General features: G+C 46.1%; 4 non-coding genes across 4 annotated transcripts; all 4 read left to right on the forward strand.

Moving 5' to 3' along the window:
* Positions 1 to 4,598: 4,598 nt before the first annotated feature.
* Positions 4,599 to 4,733, forward strand: LOC133236202 (small nucleolar RNA SNORA16B/SNORA16A family). The gene has a single exon (XR_009732783.1). It is a non-coding gene; the product is annotated as a small nucleolar RNA SNORA16B/SNORA16A family (small nucleolar RNA).
* Positions 4,734 to 5,220: 487 nt separating this feature from the next.
* LOC133236228 (small nucleolar RNA SNORA44) lies at positions 5,221 to 5,351 on the forward strand. Its single transcript, XR_009732797.1, has one exon. It is a non-coding gene; the product is annotated as a small nucleolar RNA SNORA44 (small nucleolar RNA).
* Positions 5,352 to 5,570: 219 nt separating this feature from the next.
* LOC133236252 (small nucleolar RNA SNORA61) lies at positions 5,571 to 5,696 on the forward strand. The gene has a single exon (XR_009732812.1). It is a non-coding gene; the product is annotated as a small nucleolar RNA SNORA61 (small nucleolar RNA).
* A 617-nt stretch (positions 5,697 to 6,313) lies between these two features.
* LOC133236299 (small nucleolar RNA SNORD99) lies at positions 6,314 to 6,387 on the forward strand. Its single transcript, XR_009732831.1, has one exon. It is a non-coding gene; the product is annotated as a small nucleolar RNA SNORD99 (small nucleolar RNA).
* The last annotated feature ends 1,424 nt before the right edge of the window (positions 6,388 to 7,811 follow it).

The following is a 7,811-nucleotide window of genomic DNA, read 5'->3' on the forward strand; positions in this document are numbered from 1 at the left end:
ATGCAAGACTCCTATTCAGTGCATGTTTTGCAACTATTCTCTCCCAATTTGTCTCTTATTAAAATATATAATGGAAATTAAAAAAAATTATTTATTTGGCTGCCTGAATCTTGGGCATCTCAGGTGGCTCAGTGGTAAAGAACCCATTTGCCAATATAGGAGATGCAGGAGACAGGGATTCAACCCTGGAGGACCACAGCAGCCCACTCTAGCGGCTCAGACTGTGGCTCAGATCATGACCTTATTGCCAAATTCAGACTTAAATTGAAGAAAGTGGGGAAAACCACTAGACCATTCGGGTATGACCTAAATCAAATCCCTTATGATTATACAGTGGAAGTGAGAAATAGATTTAAGGGCCTAGATCTGATAGATAGAGTGCCTGATGAACTATGGAATGAGGTTCGTGACATTGTACAGGAGACAGGGATCAAGATCATCCCCATGGAAAAGAAATGCAAAAAAGCAAAATGGCTGTCTGAGGAGGCCTTACAAATAGCTGTGAAAAGAAGAGAAGTGAAAAGCAAAGGAGAAAAGGAAAGATATTCCCATTTGAATGTAGAGTTCCAAAGAATAGCAAGGAAAGAAGAAAGGCTTCCTCAGTGATCAATGCAAAGAAATAGAGGGAAACAACAGAATGGGAAAGACTAGAGATCTCTTCAAGAAAATTAGAGATACCAAGGGAACATTTCATGCAAAGATGGGCTCGATAAAAGACAGAAATGGTATGGACCTAACAGAAGCTGAAGATATTAAGAAGAGGTGGCAAGAATACCCAGAAGAACTGTACAAAAAAGATCTTCACAACCCAGATAATCACGATGATGTGATCACTGACCTAGAGCCAGACATCCTGGAATGGGAAGTCAAGTGGGCCTTAGAAAGCATCACTAAGAACAAAGCTAGTGGAGGTGATGGAATTCCAGTTGAGCTATTCCAAATCCTGAAAGATGATGCTGTGAAAGTGCTGCACTCAATATGCCAGCACATTTGGAAAACTCAGGAAAACTCCAGGCCACAGGACTGGAAAAGGTCAGTTTTCATTCCAATCCCAAAGAAAGGCAATGCCAAAGAATGCTCAAACTACCGCACAATTGCACTCATCTCACACGCTAGTAAAGTAATACTCAAAATTCTCCAAGCCAGGCTTCAGCAATACGTGAACCGTGAACTTCCTGATGTTCAAGCTGGTTTTAGAAAAGGCAGAGGAACCAGAGATCAAATTGCCAACATCCGCTGGATCATGGAAAAAGCAAGAGAGTTCCAGAAAAACATCTATTTCTGCTTTATTGACTGTGCCAAAGCCTTTGACTGTGTGGATCACAATAAACTGTGGAAAATGCTTCAAGAGATGGGAATACCAGGCCACCTGACCTGCCACTTGAGAAACCTGTATGCAGGTCAGGAAGCAACAGTTAGAACTGGACATGGAACAAAAGACTGGTTCCAAATAGGAAAAGGAGTATGTCAAGGCTGTATATTGTCACCCTGCTTATTTAACTTATATGCAGAGTACATCATGAGAAACGCTGGGCTGGAAGAAACACTAGCTAGAATCAAGATTGCTGGGAGAAATATCAATAACCTCAGATATGCAGATGACACCACCCTTATGGCAGAAAGTGAAGAGGAACTAAAAAGCCTCTTGATGAAAGTGAAAGAGGAGAGTGAAAAAGTTGGCTTAAAGCTCCACATTCAGAAAACGAAGATCATGGCATCTGGTCCCATCACTTCATGGCAAATAGATGGGGAAACAGTGGAAACAGTGTCAGACTTTATTTTGGGGGGCTCCAAAATCACTGCAGATGGTGACTGCAGCCATGAAATTAAAAGACACTTACTCCTTGGAAGGAAAGTTATGACCAAACTAGATAATATATGGAGAAGGCAATGGCACCCCAGTCCAGTACTCTTGCCTGGAAAATCCCATGGACGGAGGAGCCTGGTAGGCTGCAGTCCATGGGGTCGCACAGAGTCGGACATGACTGAGTGACTTCACTTTCCCTTTTCACTTTCATGCATTGGAGAAGGAAATGGCAACCCACTCCAGTGTTCTTGCCTGGAGAATCCCAGGCACGGGGAAGCCTGGTGGGCTGCTGTCTATGGGGTCACAGAGAGTCGGACACGACTGAAGTGACTTAGCAGCAGCAGATAGTATATTGAAAAACAGAGTTATTACTTTGCCAACAAAGGTCCATCTAGTCAAGGCAATGGTTTTTCCAGTGGTCACGTATGGATGTGAGAGTTGGACTGTGAAGAAAGCTGAGCGCCGAAGAATTGATGCTTTTGAACTGTGGTGTCGGAGAATACTCTTGGGAGTCCCTTGGACTGCAAGGAGATCCAACCAGTCCATTCTAAAGGAGATCAGTCTGGGTGTTCATTGGAAGGACTGATGCTGAAGCTGAAACTCCAGTACTTTGGCCACCTCATGCGAAGAGTTGACTCATTAGAAAAGACCCTGATGCTCGGAGGGATTGCGAGCAGGAGGAGAAGGAGATGACAGAGGATGAGATGGCTGGATGGCATCACCGACTCAATGGACATGAGTTTGAGTGAACTCCGGGAGTTGGTGATGGACAAGGAGGCCTGGCGTGCTATGATTCATGGGGTCACAAAGAGTCAGACACAACTGAGCGACTGAACTGAACTGATGGTGACTTATAGTATCCATCTTATTTCATTAGGAATCTGGAGAAGGAAATGGCAACCCACTCCAGTGTTCTTGCCTGGAGAATCCTGTGGACGGAGGACCCTGGTGGGCTGCCGTCTGTGGGGTCGCAGAGTCAGACACGACTGAAGCGACTGAGCATGCATGCATGCTAGTATTCTTGCCTGGAAAACCCCATGGACAGAGGAGCCTGGGTCAGAGCTGGTTGAGCGTGGACGCCTGGGTATTAGTTGCCACAGGTGGAATCTTTAGTTGCAGCATGTGGGATCTAGTTCCTTGACCCCGGATGGAAACTGGGGTCCCTGCATTCAGGTCTCAGAGTCCCACTACTTTTTTTTTTTTTTTATGTTGATGCTTATTCATTCTATGGATAAAACTTGTATGTGGCACAGTGATTATGAGCGTGGCGTATGGGGTGAACCTCCTCATTTCACGTCTTAACTCGCTTGCTATCTGCGTAAGCCATTTCTGTTTCCTTATCTGTGAAAAAGGCATAATTGTAATTCCCACAGGGTTATTTTGAAAACTAGCTGAGATAATCGAGCATAATGTACTCAGTAAGCACTCAGTAGTTTTTTTAATCTATTAGCCGAAGACATAAGCCCGAACAAACAATGCATTCTTTTAATGAGCTCTGTAATCAGTCACCTCTTCCTTTTGAAAAGGAAGCCCGCCCCCAGATCTCTCCGCCGAAATCCTGCTCAGTCTTTGCTCCGCGACGTGCTCTCAGGCGGTTTGAACCAAAACCGCTGGCTCAGTTCACTGGGTTAAAGGTTAACTTCCCGATTTTGAAAGTCGGTGATATTTTTGAGATCCGTCCTGGGTTACTGGATGTTCACTGAGTGCTGAATGATGGCGGAGGAATCTCTTCGAATCCTGAAGAAATCACTTACACAAGGTTCCTCCAACCGAGTAAAAAGGGTCCCACACGACACGCGATTGGGACTGCGAGTCAGACACTCGGCCGCTCGCCAGAGGCGAGCGAACTACAACTCCCATCGTTCCGCGCGGCGCGCTGCTCCAATCGTCAGGCACAACTGCGAGGGGCGGGGCCCATATAAACCCCTTCCTGTCTCACAAGCGTCCTTTTACCCGGCAGCCGCGCGCCAGTCGTCTTGTCCGTCTTGGGTTCTCTGTCTGCAGTGGTCCACACCCATCCTCCGCCATACCCGGCCTTAGCCTGGCTGCCACGGGCGCCGCACCTGCCGGGGCTGCCTCTAGAGGCGGCAAGATGTTGAGCGCGGCACGGAGGATCCAGGCCTACTGGCCTAGTCGGGCCGAGAGCCGGAAGGCCACGTGGTTCTCAGGCGCAGTGGAAGAAGCCGGACCCTGTGTGGGCCACGCCCTGCTCCACGCGCAGGCCCTCGCGGCCCTGTGCTCCGGTGTGACGGGTGAGTAACATGTGCAGGCGGTCGGGTGTACGGCGTTTCTGGGACTGAGTGGTTTAAGTTAGGGGAGACCACGTGCTGGGGTCAGCCAGACCTTGAATAGGCCTGTGACAGTTGCTCCGTGACCTTGGGCATGTTAACTTACCTACCTTCTCCTAAATTATCTGGCTGCACAACACATGATAAGGAAGTCACCCTGGTGGATATAAGGACAAGGTTTTTTGGAGGACAGGCTATAGTCATTCAGATACTGTTTTGAACCCCAAGGTTGTCACTTTCTCCATTGATAGGGGACTTTGGCAAATAACAAGTCTAAATCTGATGTAAGACGGGGTTGAGGAAACGATCCTGTGAAGATAAAATGAGACAAACCACTGGCACATAGTAAAAGAAGGTGGTGATCAGAACCTATAGGATGTCTGTTCTCTTTTAGTTTCCAGAATGTCCCAGTAGATGAGTCCTGACACACAGGATTTAGGTGAGTCTGAGGGTTGCAGTGTTGGTTCTGCCCTGTGACCTAGGTTCCCCACCCGCCCCGCCCCCGTGGCCCTTATCGAAGCTGCAGCTGCTTCCATATAGCTGCTGTGGTCAAAAAGGAGCCCAAAGTGACAGTTTTCCTTGACGGTCGCCGTTCTGTTTGCTGTAACTGATCTGCAACATTTCTGGAAAAGACAGTTCCCATTGTACTTGCCATTTCTCAGGTACAACCAGAGACCTTTATTAAAACTGACAACGTTTTCAGAGGCTACCGGAAGTGTTCCATTGATGGGGTCTTACATGCAAGAATAAGGCTTTTGAGAAGTGGCTGGCAGAGGCCAAGAACCAGTATGCAGATGCAGATATGGGTGGGTTAGATAGCTGTGCTGGGGAAATCCAGGGGCAAGTGGTGCAGATTGTGGTCATGCTTTGGGTCTTTGCCCTGAAAAGCTTAAGGCATCAGCCCAAAGGCAAGTCAAAAACCTTGTTCTGAAAACCAGATGAATGGAACGAGTAGGTCATTCAGGACAATGCTGTTCTCATTTTAGTTGTGCCAGAAGATTCCAGGATGACTGAAGCTAACCTTTCTGGTGAGTGAAGAGGACATGACAGGGATGGAACGCAAGCCTCAGGACCCGGTAGGTTCTCTGTGAAGAGGTAATTTGGGAGCTGCCTGGGGGGTCAGTACAGCATGTTTCCAAGGGCTGTGGCTTGTTGTGGCCATGGGATCTCCAACTGCATGCGAGAGCAACGTGGAGAGACTTTGACAGCACAGGTCAGCGTAATACCTGCAGCTGCCACTCGCCTTTCCTATAATTTCTCAGGATTTGGGCTGGAAGTCTTCCACTTGAATCCGTGTTTCCATCAAAATCACATTCTGTGTACATTAGATTTTTGGTTAGAGCTTCCACACTCTTTTGCAGGTTGCCCCCCGTTTTTTAACTGGCAGTGCCTGACACTGAAGTAACTGAAAATACCACCTTGTCACTGGAGCCGTCCTTTAGAATAAGGTAAAGTTGGGTATTGGAGACAGGCTGACCCTCCAGTTCCCTTTCCCATCGGATCTAAACCCTGGTCTTGGTGGTCGTAAAAGGAGGAATAGCAGTACTGAAACTGTGCTCGTGGTGTGTGCTGTACAGCATGTGGGCTAGTTTCGGACAAGGTTGAATTCTCTTGGAACTTTTCTCCACCCCTTAAAATGGGATAATCTTAAACGGAGACTGTGTGAAACTGGCAGTTGTATAGTAATTGCTGGCTAATATCTTTGTATTTGGGAGGGATATACCAGTAGTTTTCTTGCTTCCTGATTGGTATTTTTCTCCCCCTAAGACCTGTTGCCAGTAAAGCTGTCTTCATCTGTGCGGATCTACAGAGTTGGGTGAGTTGAAATAGCTGAAGCTTTATCACAACTTCCTACTTAGCTTGTTAGGACTCTAAACAGTGTGGCCAATAGAGAGATACTCAGTGTGTAAAAGTCTTTATAATGTATCATTTACATCTGGCTTTCCTTGGAAGCTGTATTTATTGGCTATTCAGAACCAGATGACAAAAAATGTTTACTTTGTGACTCGGTCTGCTAGACTTGGCCTGCACCAAGGCCAAAGAGCACATCCAGAGAGTAGAATGCAGCAGCTCTAAGTCTCCACCTTGAGACTGAGGCCTGACTGTTGCTCATGCCCAGTGGTTTTGGGTAACCATGGAGTCACCCAGCCCTCTGAGTGGGAGACAATTGGGTAGAAACAGGCAGTTCTGTCTAGCTCGGTATTTTTTTCACACTGTGACTGGTCTAGGATGAAACCTAATCTGAGTGGACATCTGTGGATGATAAATGCGGATATGGGACTGAGACCAGCTCTTAAGAAAACCTGGAGGGGCACTGATTAATTGGGGCGTTACTAACACACTGGCTTATACTTCCTTTTCAGGAGAGAACCAAAAAGGCAAATGAAGAGACCAGGGATGCATTCAGGTGGAAATCGCTGTTTTGTTTTTGGTGATGCTGCTACTTGGCATATAAATGACCAATAAAAGATTCATGGATGTATATTTGTGTCAGTTTCTTGATGTTTTCAATTTATTCCTTATTCTCATTTAAATATTCCTTAAAACCCAGGATGAATTAAGAGTCTCAATCTCTGACAATTGATCTCTCAGAAAGTGATAAAATGGATCAGTTCTATAATTGCAATTACATTACTCTTGCTGAGTGAGAATTCAGGCTGAGCCCAAGACTGGTGCTTAATGATCTTTAAAGGTTACATACTCTGCCACTCCTCAGGTCTACACATAAAAATAACTAGGGAAGCGATCCTTGGCATAATCCCAGGCATTTCAGGAGGGCCCTGGTAAATGGGATTTCCTATTTGGAAAATATAGCAGAGATGTGACAGTCATCAAGATCTGGTTTGGTGATGATTGATAATCTCACAGGCTAGCTTTCTGAATTACCATTTCCTATATGTAAATAAGACTCATGCATTTAGTTTAATAGTTTATGCACTTACTTTAGTTTTAACATTTTCTTAAGAGGCAAGATTGGCACATTCATGGCACCATCTTGTACCTAGAACAGTCCAGGCCCTTTTGGTCTAGAATAAGCTGGCTCCAACACTTTGACCTTCCCAGGTGGCACGGTAGTAAGAGAATTGGCCTGCCAGTGCCAGAGGTGCTTTGCTGTCTGGGTGGGGAAAATCCCCTGAAAGAGGGAATGGCAATCTGCTCCAGTATTGCCTGAAAAATTTCATGGACAGCAAAGCCTAAACACTTCAACCATTCAAACTGAAATTTAAGTCGCTCATGGACTGTAGCCTCTCTGTTCATGGGACTTCCCAGGCAAGACTACTGGAGTGGGCTGCCATTCCTTCTCCAGGGGATGTTCCTGACCCAGGGATCGAACCCAGGTCTCCTACATTGCAGGCAGACACTTGACCATCTGAGCCACCATTCAACTATTCAATGGGCCCTGCAATTTACTCCCCAGTTCAAACAATGAATTCCTTGCCAACAGATGTGAAGCAAATTTGTAGGGGGAAAGGAAACCTGAAAACAAGTAACAGCCCACCATTTGACACTATCCCAGCAGGTAACCACAACCTTAAATGTGAACTTTCCTAAGAAGTTGGCTTAGTAACTTATGACCCACCTTGGTTAATCATTATGTCCAGGAGTGTAGGTGACATTATGTAGATAAATGAGATTACTGTTCAAAGATGAACTTCATTCAACCCTCTTCCAACTGGTCTCTGGGTTTTCAAACTCAAATGAAGGCAGCTGTGTTA

The sequence above is a fragment of the Bos javanicus genome, chromosome 2 (genome assembly GCF_032452875.1).
Source record: "Bos javanicus breed banteng chromosome 2, ARS-OSU_banteng_1.0, whole genome shotgun sequence".
NCBI lineage: Eukaryota > Metazoa > Chordata > Mammalia > Artiodactyla > Bovidae > Bos > Bos javanicus.